Source organism: Panthera pardus, unplaced genomic scaffold (assembly GCF_024362965.1).
Source record: "Panthera pardus isolate Hobbes unplaced genomic scaffold, ASM2436296v1 HiC_scaffold_15, whole genome shotgun sequence".
Lineage (NCBI taxonomy): Eukaryota > Metazoa > Chordata > Mammalia > Carnivora > Felidae > Panthera > Panthera pardus.
In genome coordinates, this window is record NW_026526710.1 from 49405315 (window position 1) to 49426453 (window position 21139).

A 21139-nucleotide genomic window follows, 5' to 3' on the forward strand; every position below is an offset into this window, starting at 1 on the left:
TATATAAATAGAAAAAATTGGTGAGAAAAAAATGAAATATTCAAACAGAAAAAATGAGCAAAGAACTTGGAACTAATGACCTCTAGACACACACACATGCACACTGGGGAAAAAAGAGCAAATTAATATAGAAAAAGTATTTAGTCTTCATGAATTAATATGATAAAACTTTTCTGCAGAAGTTATAGTAAAGTAAGAAGAATCAATTTATCACATAGCAAAAGGTAATATAGACATGCTAACTGAAAAAAGAATGTCTATATTGTGAATGGATATATTAGCTGAATCCTATAGGGGAGAAAAATAATATATAATAGAAATAATATACATTTCTCTTTGATAAAGGAAACCATAATTTTTTAAAAAGGAACCTCTTTTAATCAGGGAACCATACTTAATGAAATAGGAAATGTAAAGAAAAATCACTTTTACCTAGAAATTCTTTTAATTCAGGTAACCATGTTATGCATCATTTATCTTCATTAGTCATTAAACTAGAGGATGTAGAATATTTGTAACCCACGGACACAAAGAACGTATTTGTTAACCAAAGTAAGCTTAAACTTGAAATTGCCTCACTGTTACAGTTAGATTATATGTGCTATTTTGCTGTAATTCCATGTAAAAAGATAAGCACTTTCTTATAAATATTTTTTCTTTCCCACCTAGAATGTAAACTTTGTTTTCAACAATTTTGGTATATGTACAGATAATGATGCATGGATAATCACATTAATGTATATTATGAATAATGGTAAATTTCTTGCTGAACTGATGGGATTCCACCAAGTTGGAATTCAGTTAATTTAGAGGAAAATTTTAAGTGTGGTATTCTTTACACAACTCAGTTTGTATCTACATCAATAGTATATTACTAGTGGAAAAAGTTGTTCTAATGGAACCATAGGTTTCACTTAGGAATGGCAGTAATGTATTTCTTCAGCCCTAATGTTAGTATTACCCTTTCATACCTTCTCCCCATACACACACACACACACACACACATACACACACACACACACCAATACAACATCCGTAGGTATACATACCAATAAGAGCTCTTCTTCCTAATTTTACACACTCTAGGATCCTCAGCAACAAAGAAACAAACTTCTTTTGAAAAACAATTCTAGTAACTTACCTAAAGAAGGACTGAACATAGCAATAAGGAACACATTATCTCCATGCTGTTTCTATCTATAACTAATTCATTTATTGTGTTTTACTAAGAGAAACTGTAAAAAATATTTTGGAAAATTGTTTGCCTTTTCCAATTGATTTAATTGCTTTTTAAAAGATATCAACAAGCAGCTGCCTTGAAATTTTTCAAGTCTTTTGTCTATTAAGGAACTAAATGTTAAGACAACTCAGTTACATTGATTAATGTAGTATTAAGGTACATAAAATATGACCTTCCTACAGGTTTATTTATTGCCTTTGTAAGAAAGCCTTTGATATTATCAACTATTCTGAGGTTATATTTGAATAATGAAGAAACTACTCTGTTCACTAACCTTCATTTAGAAATTTTAACAACACTCATCAAGATCTGTTTTGTTTATTCTTCTAATGCAAGACTGTTCATCCTGCCTGTCATTGTGATGAACTTTGTAGGGTTTAAAGGCTGAATAATCTTAGAGGAATCCTGAGCTTTCCCACAGGAGATACTTTTTCCATGGGAGATACTTTTAAAATTCTATTGAGAGCTGTTACTTAGTGCTGATATTTCTGCTTTTGCAAAAGAATTATCCATACTTTGGCATGGAGCCTCCAGAGTGTATCTGATTTTTATTCATCCAGATTCCCTAAATGATCTTCCCCACAATGCAACTACTGGATTAATGCAAAGCATATGTTGCTAAATAAGAAAGAATTCTAGTTCATATGAGCTACCAAGTTAAAATTTAATAAAAACCGAAAGACTAACTCTTCCTTGAATATGGCCTCGGCAAAAGGTCATGCATTTTTTCCCCTCCCTCCTATAGGTCTTCAAACACTAAATTGAAAACAGGTAATGTACTGCTGCCACTCACCCCTTCATCCACCATTCACTCAGTTTTCCTCTTCTTAGGTTCTTTCCCAGAGCCCACTAAGTCATCTGAGGGAAAGGAAAATATGAGACTACAACTAACCAGAAAATAAAGAAGAATAGGGTGAAACTTGACAATGAAGCTTTATTTCCCTCTAACTACAGCTTTAAGCTGTTAGTTGAAAAAATTTAATAAAATACTGAGGTTTCCTATTACATGTTTCATTCTACACAGAAATGTACCTTAATAGCTTCCCACTCCATGACTGGCCAATAATTCAACACAAGAGATTTCTTTGTATGGGAAGGTATACTTTCCTATACTTTTGAAAAAGAAAATGAAAATGGACGTCACTGTGAGGTTATCATTTTGCCATGGGGGAGAAAGTAAGTCTTCTATTCATGATTCCACTTTTGAAAGATTTTAAAATACAAACATTTGGGTTTTTTAAATTACTGTGATTTAGCCAAGATCTCAATACAAGCATTACTTAGTCATGTTTTCTAGGAATTATATGATTTTCACTGGTAAATAATTTAAATTGTTAATATTCAGTATAGAAATCAAAATTCATCCAGTGGTATAGCTCTTGAGAAATGTTAAGTCACACTGGAAAATTAAGCTTTCCAGTAATTTCCTTTCTTATTCTTAAATTTTCAGTTAAGAGAAACAGTTTTTGTTTGCTACAAGACAAACCAAAGATGTAAATAAAAATAAATAAATAAAAGCACCCAGGAAGAAATCTGTGCTTAGTGAAATAACAGACAAATAGAGAGCAAATGTGTAACCATCTGGAGAATAAGAAAATCAAAAGTAATAGGCGGCATTCAGAATTTATTACAAAGAAATTATGCCAAGAGCTTCTTACTGCAGTTTTCTATGGAAATGTTCAAATCAGTGGATAAAGAAATACATTATATACAACATATTTGGGCCCTACTGATATAATTTTGTACATGATCTCATGGCATAATATTTGCTAAGTAATCTAAATTAGCTTGGCTATAAATGCTGTCACACTGATTGAAAACTTGCTATCACACCACAAACAGCCAGTCATAATAAATGATACAATTTGGTGGAATTGTCTAGAGCCAGAGGGATATGATACTGGGTCATCTTTGGCAGTGTATTATTATAAAATGCAAAGAAATTAATAAATCTAAAAGCAATTGAGACACCAAACAGATACAAAATAGAGGGTAGAAAAGAGAGGAGACTTAATGAAAACTAAATAGGTCAAACCAGCAAAAGTTCATCATCACCCTAACGAGGGCTATAAGGTGGGATCCACAACGGTTCCCATCATCAGAAGTATAATTTTGACAATTCCACTTCCATTTGCTACTTCAGAATCTAGATGGAGAAGGAGGAGAAAGAGGAGAAAAAAATAAAATGTTCTTTCCCACTGTCTAAATCAACCCTTCAGAATGTACCCTGATATCAGCATTTCAGAAATCAAATCCAGTTACCAGTTGGCATTTTCCTCCTGCATCTTTGGATGCAGAAATTATTTGTTTTCTCTTTGAAGCCACAGTGCTTGGCATGTGTTAAATGGCCAAAAACAAAAAATTTCTTGCATGGAATTGTTGGACTCTGTGTGAGAGAACAGAATCTTAGTTTGAAGGGCAATGATGAAATTTCTGAGCCTGTTTTCTAGAGCTGTGCTGTCCTAGTGTCTTAAAGACACTACCCATGTTAAATTTTAAAATTAAAAATCCCATTCCTTGACTCTACTGGCCATGAAGGACTCACTGACCACAGGTAGCTAGTGGCCACTGCATTCTGGAACAGTACTATCATTGTAGAAAAGTGTTTCAGATCAGACAACACTGTTCTAGAGCAAGTCAGTAGCATATGATAATTTTCCACACATATTTTCTAAAATCTATATTCATTTATTCATTCAGAAAATATTCATTGAATATACATTATATGCTAGGCACTAAAGACACAAAAATAAACAAGACCCCTTTTTAACCATTTAGAACCTTTTGGGAAAGACATTAGTGAATAGATAGTCACAATCCAGTGCCATCCCAGAGGGTTAATTGGAGGAGAGCATGATTTGGGGCAAAAAGTAATCAAGAAGAAGACTACTAGTCAAGGTGAATATTTTTAAAATTAAGCCAGATGGAAGTAGAAATGGAGAGGAGAAGAAAGTACCAAAAGGTACTTAAGAGGCACAAACAGCATGATTTGATAAGAAATTGGATGTGGTAATAGAAGGAGGAGTCTAGAGTAACTCCCAAGTTTCTGGCATGAGGGAACGAATAGAAAGCAATGCCATTAACTTCATTTGGGTCTATGTGAGGAATAACTGGTAGGATTTAGAGGAAAGATGACTATTTTAAGTTTATAAATGGGTGCTTTATAATGCTATATGGGTGTCCAATATTCTTGAGAAGATCTGAGATGAGCTCAGAGGTTTTGGTACTATCATTGTGGAGCTGGCAGTTTGATGAGATCACACAATGACAAAGAAAGGAATGCTGGCAGTGAGTGCCAAAAAAACAACATTATCAATTTCTTAAAAATCTGCAGGGAAAACAGAATAAATGGGATCATAGAAACAAAGGGAAAAGAATTGAATAAATGGGATCATAGAAACAAAGGGAAAAGAATTTTAAGGAGGAGCCAACAACCTAAAGAGCTTCAAAAACTTACATAATAAGATAAAAACTAGAAAGAAAAAGTCCATTTAATGTGGCAACAGGTCATAAATGACCTTAAATGACAGTAGCAAAAGTTAGGTAGCAGGAATCCCAGGAGTGAAGGAATGAGAAAGAAGAAAAGGCACGGACAGACCACTCTTTCCAGAAAATGTACTGATACAGGATGTAAAGAGCTGTACACAAATTGATAGGTAGATATAAGCAGGGATGTTTATTTTGTTTCTGGTTCTATTGTGGAAAAGGCTTGTGCATTTAGTTTAAAAGTTGCCATGTCTATAGGCTATGCATATAATGGGTTCATCTTAGCTTGTTTGGATTAATTGCAGCTTATCTCCAGAGCTACTGACCCTTGGCCAACACTATGGAATGCATTAAACTAAAGATAAATGATGTTTTGAAACCATGGGTCTGTGAGTTGTTTCAGAACAGGATATATCAGCCTGCCAGCACTGTTTAGTAATAATAATTGGATTTATAATTACATCTAATTTCGATAGAGCCTGGGGGAGGGGAACTTTCAAAGTTAAAACTGGAAACATAGCTAGAATATATCTACATGAGGAGTTCATTACAAAAGATCTCCACCGTGAGCAGATTTGGGTTTCCTGCTACAGAGTGTTTCAGATGCACACCAATAGTGCTTACAGACCTGTCTGTACAGACTAAGAGCACCTGTATGACCCAGAGGTGGGAGAATAAAGAAATATGTGCCTGTGATCTCTGGACACCTTTCCATGCATATCTTCTGTTGTTTCTATGCTATATCCTTTGCCTATAATAAAGTTGTTCTGAGAGCACAGACAGTAAACAGAGTTCCCTAAGCAGTGGAACACTGAAGGTAATTAACACATAATTAACACTGGCTAGCATAATGTTACTAGCAAAAATACCCTGCTCTTTGTCAGTCTGTCAAAGAATTTGTCAAAACTGTGATCTGGGGGCTCAACAATTACAATTCCTGAGGATAGTTTTCTCTTCAGGAAAAAATTTATAAAGTCTTATTTCCACAAAACAAATTTAAAAGAAAAATATTATCCAGTTTGTCTGTGAAACATCTTACTAACCATCAGTGATATCTGACTGACTGATTTCCCATGCAAAGTATTTCATTAGTTTATTAAGAGAAGCAGTCCATTTTAGGTACTCATACCCTCTTGGTTGTATTCTTCCACTGCCTTTTCAACCATTTCATCATCCCTCCACCTTCACCATGTGATTTCATATGCCCAGGCACCTCATCCATTTCATTGGCTTGTGCTTACATCCAAAGTTTTTCCGGCATCCTAATGATGGATTAAATCCCCTCAGTTCACACTGAAAGGTCTTTTAATTATCTCTGCTCACATAAACATCCTATAAGTACCCAGGAAAAGAGGCCAGATGGTAATGTTCATAGATACAGACTAAGGTGAAACAGAGGGATAGAGTGATGAAAGTAGATTATCAGACCGTTTAATCAAGTGCCAAGGAACGTATCTTTTAAATCTGTAAGATGTGGAATTAAATTCCAGATGGGCTCCTTATCCGCTATATGACCTTGAGAAGACTACTTCATGTATGTGAGCATCAGTCTCCTCCTCTGGAAAATGGTAAAAACAGTAACATCTCAAAGTGTTGTGTGAGGATTAATATAACATACACATGCAAACTTTTTAGTCCACTGACCAGCATATAATAAGCGTTTAATAAGCCGTGATTTAAATTCAGTGAATGAGGGGCGCCTGGGTGGCTCAGTCGGTTAAGCGTCCAACTTCGGCTCAGGTCATGATCTCACGGTTCGTGAGTTCAAGTCCCGCGTCAGGCTGTGTGCTGACTGCTCAGAGCCTGGAGCCTGCTTTGGATTCTGTGTCTCCATCTCTCTCTGCCCCTTCCCTGCTCACTCACTCGCTCTCTCTCAAAAATAAACATTAAAAAAATAATAATAATAAAATAAATTCAGTGAATGACAGTTCACTAACAAATTATATATTCATGAATACAATCTTAACCTGTCCAAATCTCTCCATACCTCAGTTTTCTAATAGGAGGGTAAAATTAAATTGACCTAAGTGAATTTCTATGAACACTGAGAGACTGAATACACAGAGGAACAAAGGCCAGACCATATGTAAAAACAGAATGCTAACCCACAACCTCTACACCAACCAGCCTAGGAAGCCAAACCACCACCTGTGCAGTAATCAGCCAGGAACAGTCAGGACTTTGTCAATTACTGCCAGCTTCTCTAATACCTGCCGGCACTTACAACTCAGGACCAACAAGAGAAAGCCAGATAAACCCTTCAAACCAATCACGTAGGATATCTTGCTCCTGGTTAGCCCACCTCCAGCTTCCCCATGCAACAGCCTCTAGTCAGAGCATACCTAAAGTCTTCTCTTTTTTCCCCATTAGAAAACGTTCCCACTCCCTTGTCTCCCTTGGAGTTTCTGCCCTTCACAAATGATAGTGGCGACTCCCTTGCTATTGTAAGCGCTGAATAAATAGCCTCTGTTTATTTTCTTTGGGTGGTTTTTGTATCCACAGCATTATAACTGAGGCTAAAAGTTCAGCACCAATTTTGAAATTCCATATATTTTTATTAGTGTTATTATTGTGCAGAAAAAACAGACATCATGATCATTAAGGCTCACCCATGCGACCATCTGCTTGTGGATATACTACTTTTCCACCAGACATATAATCCAGAAGCTTGTGATCAATCCAATTCTCTCCCTTACATCATTACCACAACACAGATTCTTTGACTACTACAGTATTCCAGCTGCTTAATCTCTCTTATTTTCCCTTCTTGCCATACATTTTTCCGCTTTCCATTTTGTCTGAATTCCAATGTCTAGCATTTTAGTAATTCTTTAGTCAATATTCTCATTAACCTTAAGTTTCATATACCTAGATAAACTCAGGGTAGACAAGTACCGTTTTTGTTTTTTTCCCAGAAACTCTCCTTCCTTTAAAAACAAAGAGGGTTCCTTTCTTTTGAGAACTTGTTTGCCCACTCCATCCATGTTTCAATAGATTGCAGACAACTCTAGTGGTCCTAACCCCAACGTGAATGCTGTAGGAACAGGCAGGTGAACCAACTGGGATCCAGGAGATTCATCCCAGGGCATTTTTAGATTTTATTGTTAGCTACAAGGTTGGGAATTTATGAGTCCAGAGCTCTTGGCAATCATAGTTCTAGCCTAGTGGAATAAGCCAGTGTGAGAATGAAGTCCATAGCTGGAAGGAAAAAGAAAGAGCGTATGCAGATTCCATTCACTGCTATCGGGAATAGAGAAGAAAGAACAAACTCTGAGGATTTAGTGACAAGTTAGTTGAGTCTGAGGTTATGTCCAATCTGAGGCAAGAGCAGAAGAGAAAAGGCTGGGTTGTGTATAAGAACTGTGACAGTTACCAACATAATGGGACTTAACCCAGGTAAATCGGTAGATTAATGTTCAGACTCATAGTTTTGATAGTTCTGGAAATTAGCTGGATATGGTTAATAATAAAAACCTTAATAGTGCAATAATACAGTGAGAAGTATGTATTCAGGATTAAGAAGTATTATACATTCAAGATAGAAATGCACTAGTCTCACATATAAAGTCTAGAGTATAATTTAACATAAACTAAAAGCTCAAAATCCTTCAGGTTGTTGGATGTGTCTCACAATTGGCCATTCATTTGTCTTTGAGTTTTTAACTTTGGTAAGTGATGTCCTAAAATCTATTTGCCACAGTAGGACTAAGAAATGACTGGGGGGGGGGGGGGGGGGGGAGGGGATGGATATCGCTTAGAATGCTACATTTGGGTCAAGATGCCCAGACAGATCATGCAATAGTAAGTAGGCCTGGGTGGTTACCAAGTCAATCCACAAATATTTACTGAGCATTCAAGAATGTCTAGAAAGCAATTGAAAATGCTTTGAATTGGAAGTGAGGACACCCTTAGTCTCCTGGATTTTAAGCTTCCTAATTTTCAGGCCTTGGCCAAGTCATCTATCAGCTAGCTGTGTGCCTCATTTTCCTCATCTGTAGAAAGGAAGTGTTATTGTGGAGCATCTTATTTGAGGTGCTGCAGGACAAAAAAATTCCCAGCCCTAAATAGGGTGTGCAGTATTTGGGCAGACACTGGACAGATAAAATATCAAAAGAAAAACAAATAGCAATTCAAAATAATACTACATGAGCCACCACAAGGAGGCCTTATAAGCAAAATAAAAGGTAGAAATAATTACTTTAAAAGAATAAGAGCCTAGGGATGCAGTTCTAGACAGTGTGAAGTACAGCTGGGTGGCCAGTGGAGGGAGACTTTACACCCCCTTCCCCACGCCACGGGGATTTTTCTCAAACTCACCGAGTGTCAGCCTTACCACACTGATTAAGGATTGACCCGAATGGGGTGAAACTTGGGGCGCAGGCCTAGATGCTGCCGGGGGAGCCGTGCAGGCGGCCAGGAGGAGCGCGCAGCGCCGACTCACCGACTCCGCCCGTCTCCGCCCGTCTCCGCCCGTCTCCCAGCGCAGCCCCTGCCCACCCCGCCGCCTCGGCGGCGCCGGCCGAGGCCCTCCGGGTCTGTTACCCGGTGTCCGGGCAACCGCGGGCGGGAGGCGGCCCGCTCCGGATCTCCGGGCGCGCGCTCCCTGGGCCTCCCGGGCGGGTGGTGTGCCAGCTCTGCGTTTCCGCCGCAGACCAGCCCACGTGGGGGCTCCGAGCGCCTGGCCCCCAGCGAGCGGCCACCTCCGCGCGCTTTTCCTTTCCTAACCTACTTGCCCGGCCAAACTGCTTCTCTTTACTGAAGAGGGAGGTGTGGGCCCGAGTCAATACCTTTCCTACAGTACTTATTGCGAGAACCAAGGGATCACAGCCTTCAACGCGAAGATAGGAGGACTTTGTTTCTTACTCTCCAAAGGCGGTTTCTGGTATCCTCGTTATCATTTCTATCAAAGGGAAGCCTTCCAGCGTGTTTCCTTGCCCCTTGGTACAAAACAAGAAAGACTGTAAGTGGTAAGCTCCGTTTGCTTTGGTTGTTGCTTCTAAGGTGACTTTACTATTGAAAAACCTGAACAAACTATTAGGGACGAAAGGAAAACTTTGTGTGACCGGAGCTTGAGGTGGGGAAAGCAATGAATTCAAGCCATTTGTGTAAGGGTCTATTTCTAATAAAAACCAATTTTTAAGCACGGTCCGTCTCACAAAGCATAAAATATTTGTTTCGTCTTCAGGGAATATAAATACTGTGACCTGAAATACCCCTTAAAAACACTAGGGCGTCACCAGCTAGCCTTCTTGGATGAAACCAACCGCTAGATGATAAACTAAAGATAGTTTAAAATATAGCATCAGGATAAGAATTAGCATTCTTACACAGACAAATCATATTTCCAGGCAACACTGAGAACAGGCAAAGGCCTGCCAAGGTTAAGTGATCAAAATCTATTACTTTAAGAGGCAATTCAATTAGTAATCCTTTACAGTGGTGGGAAATCTGCAAGGCCATACCTGGAATAAGATTATTCCAGCCATAGATGTAAAAGAGGAAGCAATAACAAGCAAATTAGAGAGAGGTCTTAATCTTAAATTAATATATGCAGAAGCAGAGCTCTTTTTGTAATTAAAAAAAAAATAGATTCCAGAATGCACCCTCCACTTCCCCATCTCCTTCCGTTAATTATTTAAATTTGACATGTTAGCAATACAATGTTAAATTTAAATCAAATGAATCATTTGCATGCCAGTAAATATATATTCATGAGGGTTCAAAGTATTTATGTGAATATATTAAAACAATACCTAGATTTTTCCCCCAGAACAAAACTTTACCTACTAGAAACTTCATTCTTGACAGTTTTCTCTTAATTGATTAGAACTCATTGATAATTGCTATATATATATTATGATAGGCAGAATTCTGAGATGAATCCCAAGGACCCTACCACCTGGTATATATGACCTGCCTAGTCCTCTGGACTTTGAATATGATGGATTTTATTCTTTTCATTAGCTTGCTATATAATACAATTGACTTTAACAAGGGAGCTGATCCAGAGTGGCTTGAACCTAATTGGGTGAACTATTAAAAGGAACTGGCCTCGGGTCACCTGGGTGGCTCAGTCAGTTAAGTGTCCCACTTTGGCTCAGGTCATGAACTCATGATCTGTGAGTTCGAGCCTCGCGTCAGGCTCTATGCAGACACCTCAGATCCTAGAGCCTGCTTCGGAGTCTGTGTCTCCCTTTCTCTCGGCCCTATCCCACTCATGCTCTGTCTGTCTGTCTGTCTGTCTCTCTCTCAAAAGTAAATAAACATTTAAAAATATTAAAATAAAATAAAATAAAATAAAATAAAAGGAACTGGCCTCTTCCTGGGGTCAGAGATTTAAAACATCAGAAGGATCTGACACCAGGCATATTCTCCATTGTCAGCTTTGAAGATTGAGGGACCATGTGGCAAGGAGCGCAGGCAGCCTCTCAGACCTGAGAATGACCCCAGCTGACAGTCAGCAAGAAAATGGAGACCTCAGTCCTACAACCTCAAGGGACTGCATTCTACCAACAATCTGCATAGACTTGGAGGAGGACTGTGCTCCAAATGAGAATGCATCCTGCCAACAGGTTTACAGATTTACAGATTTTGGCCTGTAAATCTCTGAGCAGTCAACCTCTCTTGGGCTTCAGACCTACAGAACTATGAGCTAATAAATGGTTTTGCATTTGGGGTAATTTGAAATAGAAAACTAAAACACCTATTAACTTTGAATAAACAAAAGTGAGATTTTTAAATACAGGAATATCTCAGTAATTCAGGGAAGGATTGGAGCCAAAGTTCAAATAAGACAGAAATCAGACACTGTAAAATTAAATCAATACCAGATCAATTATAAAAAATAACAGATAAGGTCATCTTATTAGCAAATAGAAAAACAGATTTTCTACAAAAATAGAACAGAAATAGCAGATTTTTCTATAGCAACAAGAAAAGATAAAGACCAGCATGACATATCAACAGTACACAGAGGAAATAGATCAAATAAAAATACATTCCCTGCAAAACTATCATTCAAGAATGAGAGCAAAGAAAACCGTATTTTGAAATAGCAAAAGTTTATCATTAGCGGACCCATGCTGGATGATGTACTTTAGGAAGAAAGAAAATAGTAAAGATATTGTGAAGATATATGGTTAAATCTAAACAGTCTTCCATTGTATGAGAACATGTCAACTATAAACTTGTTCTCCAATTGTTCATGGCTTTCTCTTCCTAATAAGCCTTTATCCGATTAGTCTTTAAGATCTGTGCATGAAACTGTTTTAATTTATCTCTGACCCTATTAGACCATTTCAAGAATTAGATTTAACAAGAGAGTGTTTGGGCCCCCTTTTTAACTTACACCAGAACTATTTAGAGCTGCTTTTATATTAAATAAATGCATTACCACACCTGCCATAGAGAATTAGCTGGATTCTTCTATTTATTGATAATAATGATGTATTAACATGGACCAGCAGGGTCCTCAATAGACAGTTGGAACCAGTATTTAATTATATCTGAAAAAGTAGCATGATATCAATTTCTCTAAATTAAACATTATTGTGTTTGGCAAGACATTCTCCAAAATTCAATTTGCTTATATCAAATTACTTTTTACAGCAGCTTGATTCAGTTTTATATTGTAAGTAATTCACACTGATGTACAATGAGAAAGTAAGAAGTTCAAAGAGAGCATTACTAATGTTTCTCTATAATGACATATAGTTTAAAATATTTTAAGACCAAAACCATTTTGCTCCATCATCAATGGTGTAGAATTTGGAGACAATCTTATACCTATTCATGTGCTAAAGACTACCGTTACAGCTTTCTAAAGTAAATCTTCAATGATTCTAAATACTAAACATTCCTACAGATCCCCTGGTTGTCACCCTGTGTGAGGTTGTGGTCATTTATTCAGGCAAGCTGTCCCTGCATTTTCATCACAAGATTCCACTCATCTCATCTACTTGTCATAACGCATATGGATCTGCTTTCAATCCATGTACTTTATAGAATACATACAACCCAGTACTTCATCAGAGAATATAACCTCAAACTCTCTCTGGGCAGTTTTATCAAAGTTTGCTTGAAAGGACACTATTTACAAAGTGTATGTTGTTTTAAAGAGGCAGAATTTGGAGCCTTTTCTGTGTGGTTTCAGATATTTTCCTGAATCAGGTGCAACCAACATCAAGTTACCTATTTGAAATTATTAGCTTCCCATGTAATGCGGTCATTTTTACAGTTAACATTACTCTTTCAAATTTATCAAAGGGAGCTTTGATTAAAAGATATATGAAATGTACCACTACGTTAATGGTAGATAATACTGTCCATCATATCACTCAATGGATCTATACAAAATGATGGGTAGAAAATTAATGTGTGTATGCAAGAGAGAGAGAGAGAGAGGTTTAGTGGGGTATCAGGAGAGATCTGACAGGCAGTTTAACCCAAGGAATGAGTGCAAACCATGTATAAATTATGAGATGTATATAGCTATTCAGTTTCTCTTTTTATCCTAATAGACATTAAGCCTAATTGTAGCAACCTTGTTAGCCCTTTGGTCTTTATTTTCTACTGTCATTTATATTACATTAGCTTTCATTATATATTGTGTTGCACATGACTTTAAATTTGTTGTGAGAAAAAGTTACGTAAACGTAAAGCAAAAGCGAGTATGAAGGGAATGCTTAATAAAGATATAGCCTGTAAATTTCATGTAATTTAATAAGCTTGATTATCAACACTAATTTCTTCAGTATTGGGGGAAAATTAAGTTATAATTTTATTTTTTAAATATTTTAATTTTTTAAACTTTTATTTATTTTGAGAGGGAGAGAGAGAGAGAGAGACAGCGTATGGGCACAAGCGGGGGAGGGGCAGAGAGAGAGGAGGGGAGAGAGAATCCCAAGCAGGCTCCACATGGTCAGTATGCAACCAATGTGGGTGGGGCTTGAGCTCAAGAACCCTCAGATCATGACCTGAACTGAAATCAAGAGTCAGCTGCTTGACCGACTGAGCCACCCAGGTACACTTTAAATTGCTGTTTTGTAAGACAGCCATGATTTCATATGATCCATAGCACTGTCTTAGCACATTTAGATATTGTCTGTAAGATAGCATTGACTATGGCATTGAATCTAGTGCTCTAGAATTGATAATAATAGTGAAAAGTACCAGACTTGCAATCTGCTAAAGGCATAGTTGTCACATCTCCAACCTCTCATGGAAACAGACCTAAGTAGTATAGTAAAGAATTAATCTGGTGGTTTTGGCATATTACCTATGCCAGGATCTGTGTCCCAGCTGCCCACACATAGCAGCCCTTCAAGTGGCAGCCACCAATCTAGGTTTGATCATCTTGACTTCTTTTGAGTTGTTCTTTCCTCTCCCACAGGGTAACTTCTAGTCAGTCTTCTGCTGAGAAACTTTGTTCCATTGCCAAAGCAAGTCACTTAAACATGAGATGGATGGTTGGATGGATAGGTAGATAGATAGGCAGATACATACATATATACATATCATGAGCAGGTATCATGAGTTACCTCTCACCAGAAAAAAACTGAGAGGGGAAAAAATCTCTTTGCTCATGGCTTTGTCTATGATCAATGGAATCATCACTTGCTAATCTCTTGGACAGATACTATCCTCTCTTTTTTAAATGAAACTGTGGGGGCATCTGGCTGGCTCAGTCGGTAGAGCACACAACTCTTGATCTCTGGGTCATGAGTTCAAGCCCCACATTGGGCATGGAGCCTACTTAAAAAAAAAAAAAGTCAAGAACAACAACAAACAACAGGAGTGCCTGTGTGGCTCAGTCAGTTAAGCGTCCAGGTCTTGATTTCAGCTCAGGTCATGATCCTGGGATCGTGGGATGGAGCCCCACGTCAGGCAGGCTCAATGCTGCACGTGGAGTCTGCTTAGGATTCTCTCTCTTTCTCTCTCTCTGCTCCTCTACCCTGCTCAGGCACTTCCTCTCTCTCTTTAAAATAAAATAAAATGTAAAACAAAACAAAACAAAGAGCTGCTATTTGGAACAGGTTATATGACTTGCCCAGAGGCACAATTAGTAATTGGTGGAATAATATTCAAACAAAATTGTGACTAAAATCAGTGCTCTTCACAACACACGACTGAGGGAGTCCATTTTATAGGAATATATAAAACTCATCTCCAAATAGGTAATTAATTATTGTTTCTTCTACATATTTACTTGTGAATATTTCACATATTTCACAGTAAATTATCTGGTCATGATAATCACCAGGAAATGGAGGAAGAGAGTCAGAAAAAAGAGGACTTGTTTTCCTTAGTTGGTAACCTGTCAGGCAGTTGATGGAATACTCAAATGAGGACACTGAGGAAAACTTAATAAAGGCACTGTCTACACAGGGCTCTACCCAGGAAGCAGTGTAGAATTATTTGAAAGTAAATTTAGATTAGTCACAAATGTATACTAAAAACTCTAGGGTGACCTTTAAAAATGTTTTTAAGAATTATATTTGATATCATAAAAGAGAAAACAGAATCATACAAAATGCTCAATTAAAACCAAAAAATTAAAAAAATAAAAAATTAAAAAAAAAACCCAAAAAGTGATAGAAACAAAGGGGAACTTAAAAAAAAAAAAGAAATGAAGAACAAAGTAAACAAACTGAAAGCTGACACTCCCTGACTTTAAGGACATAATAATTATAATAATCAGGACAGCATCGTATTAGTGAAAGAATGAAAGAATAGATCAAGGTACAGAATAGAGAATATACACATAGACCCAAACAAATAGAGTCAATTAATTTTTGACAGAGGAACAAAAGCAGCTCAGTGGAGAAAGCTAGTCTTTTCAACAAATGGTCCCTGGAACTGCTAGACATCCACATGCAAAAATAAATAAATAAATCCAATTACTTGCCTTAGACTCTCACGATAAATTAGCTTAAAATTTATCATAGACCAAAATGACGATTTATTTTTATTTTTTAATTTTTGGGGTTGATGACTTTTTAGATACAACACAAAAGTATGATCCATGAAAGACAAAATTGGTAAGTTGTACTTCATTAAAATTAAAACCATCTGTGCTTCATAAGCTTCTGTTAAAAGAATGAAAAGTCAAGACACAGACTGGAAGAAAATACTTTCAAAACATATCTGATAAAGGGCTTACATCCAACATATACAAAGAACTGTGAAAACTCAAAAACAAGAAAACAAGCAACTCATTCAAAAAAAGAAAAAAAAAAAGCCAAAAGATGTAGGTGTGATACCTGTGAAAGGAGAGTGAGTGGTAGGACAAGCCCCTGGCTGTTCTTCAGCTCTGAGAATGTCTCAGCCAAGCCAATGGGGAGCTCCGGGGGGTGGGGGGGAGAATTTGTCCATTTTTTGGCACAATGTTGGGCAGAAATGGCCTGACTCTAGGGTCAATGCCAATCTACCGCTTTCATGCTCAGTCATTGACTGGGAGCAGCCCCAATGTGAATGCTATGAGGCATCCTTAAGTTGCCTCTGCCAGAGGCTGCCTGCTCATTACTTATAGTATGTCCTTTCTCACAGGGACATCTCTATCTTAAGGACAGAGAGATGAAGATTTGACACATTGTTATGGAAGGACGTGAAAGCATACTGCTATCTTCCAAGTGAATCTAACTTGTTTCTGATTATACTTACTGATAGGAATTGAAAAAAAAGGAGGATTTGTTAAGTCTATAGTTGTATATCATGGACTAGGGGATCTACTGGTTTGTTTCAGTAAAGATTCCACATCTGGAACCACAGCTGCAGAGCACCAACTGACTTTTCAGCAGCCCTACAATCATTCTCAGGACCTGGGTGACTTTGCACAAAAGTGGTGATGGGATAGGGATCAGTACCTTATTTTCTTCAGGTCTTTGATCACGGCACTACTCATTAAAATTCCCCAAGACGTGGCATTATTACTTTTGGTTTACTTTCTCAGAAAGAGAATTAGAAACGGGGACTTCTACTTGGCTTTTATACCATAGTAACCCCCACTTCATTGGTCACAGTGCCAATGTGGGGATTCCACTAAATGTTAAGTATATCCATTTGCACTGTACTTTCTAGAATTAGGGTAATAATCATACGATTGGCATATGATTTCAATGAATCCAGCAGGAAGCATTTCCATAATCTTCATTCTAACTAGTGAACTGTGGTGGCATTTTGGGTCTCTAGAGATTAGCATCATTTCAGAAGCAAGACCTAATAATGCCCGGAAGTTCTGGGTAAATTCCTTAATACATGTGGTCATGCCTCTTGGTCCTTCTGGGCAAGGTCTGGAGGAAGAGTCACATACTATATTAGCGGTTCCTCATCTAAGGTATTTTATGTTTGGGAAGTGGCTGAGTTCTAAAAGTAGGTACAAGTGTATGCATTCCTTAAGGAGACCTGATTTGGTTTTTTGCCCACTAGATCTAGAGACTTTCTGCCTATATATGTCAAGAAGTATGTCATAGACTGCCCAACTGTTTTATTCCTAGATACCTCACAAGCAACTGGACATCATCACAGTTGCCCATGGGACATCTCCTGTGATTGTCACTCTGCTGGTGCTGCTCATTGTGATCACTGTCCTTACCTTGTATCTGACAGTAAAGTGCATCTACCTGGCTTCTACAAAAGAAAAATGGCTCTGACATGAAGGGAAGTTCATTGGGATTTGGGGGCTCAAATTCCATAGCTTTGTCTGTGTCTGTCCAATGTTTCTCTTTTTACTGCACAGTCTCTGCTTCTCCATCAGTGCCCTTAACTTAGCATGAGACATTTAGAAATGTTAAGCACTTAATTGGTACTGGATCCCTGCCTTCATTAGAGTCAAGCTGTGGGCTTGATTTTTGCCATATTTTCCCTGACTTTAGGAGATAAGGAGTTCCTTGAAAGCTAACATAGGAGCTTTCTCATTTTCCATTAATGTTCTGAATTAGCATTGGGTCAACCGAAAAGTCAACAGACCATCCAGCCTTTGTATTCATTATTATTGCCACAGTGACTAGTTAACAAAGACAGTTTATTTCCAAACACCTTACTTTCCATATCAACCTCATCCCATGCCACTGGTAATAACTTGAATTACGATAATGCCATCACATGACTCAGATTACTATGTTACATTTCTGTCTAGTGAGCAGTGCTCACTAGTGCTCTCTAGTTATGTGAGAACGCCAATTTCAGAATCCCAGTTCGAAGTTATGTTTCCTGGTACCATTATGCTATCAAACACTGTAACAATCAAAGTATCAGCAAAAAGAAGGCATTCTAAAGTGGCAATGTGGAGAGCTAAATAAAAGGACAATTTACAACATGTAATTAAAGGTTTAAGGGAAACCAAATGACTGGTGAAAAATTTTGAATAACATAAAAGGTAGTTGTTGCCACCACAGTCTAATGATGTAAGGGGAAATAGAAACTAGGAGAACCACGCAAAGCCCTAAAAGAGGATCATCTAACAAGAATTCTCACCTTCAGCAACCTAGTAGGAGTGGAAGTAGAAGAATAAATACCTTAATATCACTTTCTTCCTACCCTCCAGTCTCTTGCTGGTGTCTCCCATGAAGACCTAAAATCCAGAGAGCAAGGGTTCCCATTGACTTAATCCAAATAACTCACCCTTCTCAAATACAGAGCAGGGTGGTGAATGGTGCAGAAATGGGTGTAGAGGAGCAAATGAAAAGTATCCAGTAAAGTGTTACATGCTCTTATAGATATCTAAGAAGGCACCCTGAACCAAACTGGCCCAGTGTGGACCTAGCCTCAGGATAAGGGATAATAGAAAATAGCAAAATTTTAAGAGATTTTGGGTAAAGATATAAAAGTAGAAGGATATATAAGCTTCACTTTCTGGTTGAAACTCAGGAAGATGCTGAGCCTCAAAGAGAAGCCTCTTAAACCAACATGGTATAATGTCATATTAGAAATTGTGACACAGCTATTTCATATGGAGATAATCTGAGACAGCCCCCTAAATGTCACAACTCAAGTCTGTCACACCAACAGCAAAAGGAGGAAGTGCAACCGAAATGTTTCTATATTCACCACCCTCCTTGAGAAGATTGTGGGAAGTCTGAGATGGCTGAAAGAAATGAAAAAGCCCTCCAAATAATCACAAGTGTCCACAGCCAACCAATAAAAGCCACAATGAGACCTTAAATGTGGCCTCAGATGCCAGTGGGACCAAGTGCTAAGAATCAAAGACCTGATGCACTCCGTCTCAGTTGGGCAGCATAGAAGAGAAGATAAGCCACACCCCTCAATGACAAATTGTTCCATAAACCACATTGGGAAGAAGAGTCTTTGGTCTACTCTGCTTTGATGGAGTACAATTGAAAGGAAAAATATTGGAATGTCAGCTAACTTGAAATCAGTTAGATTCAGTTATTAACCATCAATAAAAATCGGTGTCCAAAGTAGAGGTTGTTCAGTTGACAACTAAAAGTTACATTTGCCACCTGACTATATGACTGGAGAATTCCTACCAGAAAGCTTTAAACACACATACATATGTAGTATATCCACGTAATGTGCTCCACTAAACATAATTTGAGCAAAATTTTAGATCGAGATGAACAGATAATTTTCTATATCCACAGTTCTGTTGTGATTATCATCAGACATTTCATTTGAATTCCAACAAAATATTTTACCCATATGGCCCGCTGGGCTAATCAGCACCACTCAGCTTAAAGTGTTCCAAGTTTTCTTTTCACATATTTCTGTAACTCAATATCATTAAAAAGTTATATTTCTAAAGCAGCAAGCACATTTGTAGTTATTTTCTTTTACTTGAATCTGAGATTAATTCTGATTGTATACTTCAAATTTATAAATTTTACAAGAGAAATAGCACAGTCATCCTTAATGAAGCCCCTGTGGTGTGTCAGCCCAACCAGTGACTATTACCACATGTCTTATTTGGCCTTCATGGTTTCCCTCTGTCACGACATGCTATTGTTAATTATTATCTAGAATTCCCATGAAGTTTATGTGTGTGCATTGCCTTGAAGTCTTCAGAATTTAGTCATGACTATTAAAACAAAAACGTCCATTTTAAGAGAACTCTACCTTCTGTTAGAGCTTAATAAGTGAGAAATATAAAACTAATATTCTTCCTGCTTTTCAAGATATAATGATGACAGTTTCTAACTAATAGCCATTTATGCTTCAAATGAACACAACATATGCCAGGTTTCAGTCTCAAGACAATTTTTTATGACCAAGTCACCAGATCCTAAGGAGAAATTTTTATAGTTGAAATGTTGTTACTTCTTTAGTGCACAAACAACAGTTGCAAGGCTTTTGTCAAATTATTTTCATTAATAATTTAGAAATTCAAAAATGATTCTTGATTTTAATGTCATAAAACCTATTAAAATGTTCTTTTATAGTTTCTATCTTATTAAATTTATCTGCTTCAAGATCTAGTTTTCATTGTAAAATTGATGCACCTAGCTAGAAATACACACTAATGAAAACTAGTGCTTCCAAAGCCACATGGCCTAATGGCTTCATCGTGGTAAACGTGACATAACACATAGAGTTGTCAAATCACTATGTTGTACACGTGAAGCTAACATAACATCGTGTGTCAACTACAGTAAAAAAAAAAAAACAGTTACATCAAAAAAGATTAATATTCTCCTTGTTTTAATATAAAAAAAATAAAGGCTCTCTCCATTTACTTAAGTAACTTGTATTTAGCTCTTGCTCTTTGGGCATTCTTAAATTCTTTGCTGTTCATTTCGTTGATTAGCAACCTCATTCAGAAGGAAGAATGAAATATAGCAAACACCACACTGAAAATTTATTACATACTAGACACTGTTCTAAATGCTTTACATCATTAATTTATTTAATTATCACAATAATTCTTTGGAGCAGTTACTTTTACAGGTGACTAAACAAAGGTAAACTTCCCCAAGATATCACAACCAGTAGGTGGTAAAGAAAGCAGTGGCTGCAAGTCCAGGCAGCCAAGTTATAGAGATACACTCTTAGCCGCTTTGCTGGGCCACCTCACATATGAGAAAACACAGGAAAGTTACATACACACAGACCATCACACACTCTCCTATTTTTTAAGTATAATTTATGTAATCATATCCCATGACCACTCTCACCTACCTCTACTTTCTTCCCACTGCACACCTACATGCGTCTCCACTCCCACCACTTTCCATAGAGGTCTTTCTAGCCCCAGGAATATATAAACAGGATAGTAAATTCCGGGATGACTCTAATTCTGCTTGATAAGGGTCAAGCCTTTTCCCCTACAGAGTTTTTACCACTGGGAAATGAGAGCCCCGTTCCACCTGACACCTGAAAAATAAGGAAGATTAATAGGCTAACAAAAACAGGTTGTGAAATCCAATCTCGAAAAGAAGAGCTGAGGAGATTAGATGTTTG

At 37.5% G+C, this 21139-nt stretch overlaps 1 protein-coding gene across 2 annotated transcripts in view; it reads right to left on the minus strand.

Annotated features, from left to right (window-relative positions):
• Positions 1–9184, minus strand: part of CCDC178 (coiled-coil domain containing 178) — a 441055-nt gene extending 431871 nt beyond the window's left edge. The window contains exon 1 of one of the 2 annotated variants that reach the window (XM_019465445.2): positions 9168–9184. The gene's annotated coding sequence lies outside the window, so the exon portion shown is untranslated. Of the gene's footprint in view, positions 1–3295; positions 3388–9167 lie in introns of those variants that run through there. The other variant, XM_019465447.2, reaches the window with a different exon arrangement.
• Positions 9185–21139: the final 11955 nt, after the last annotated feature.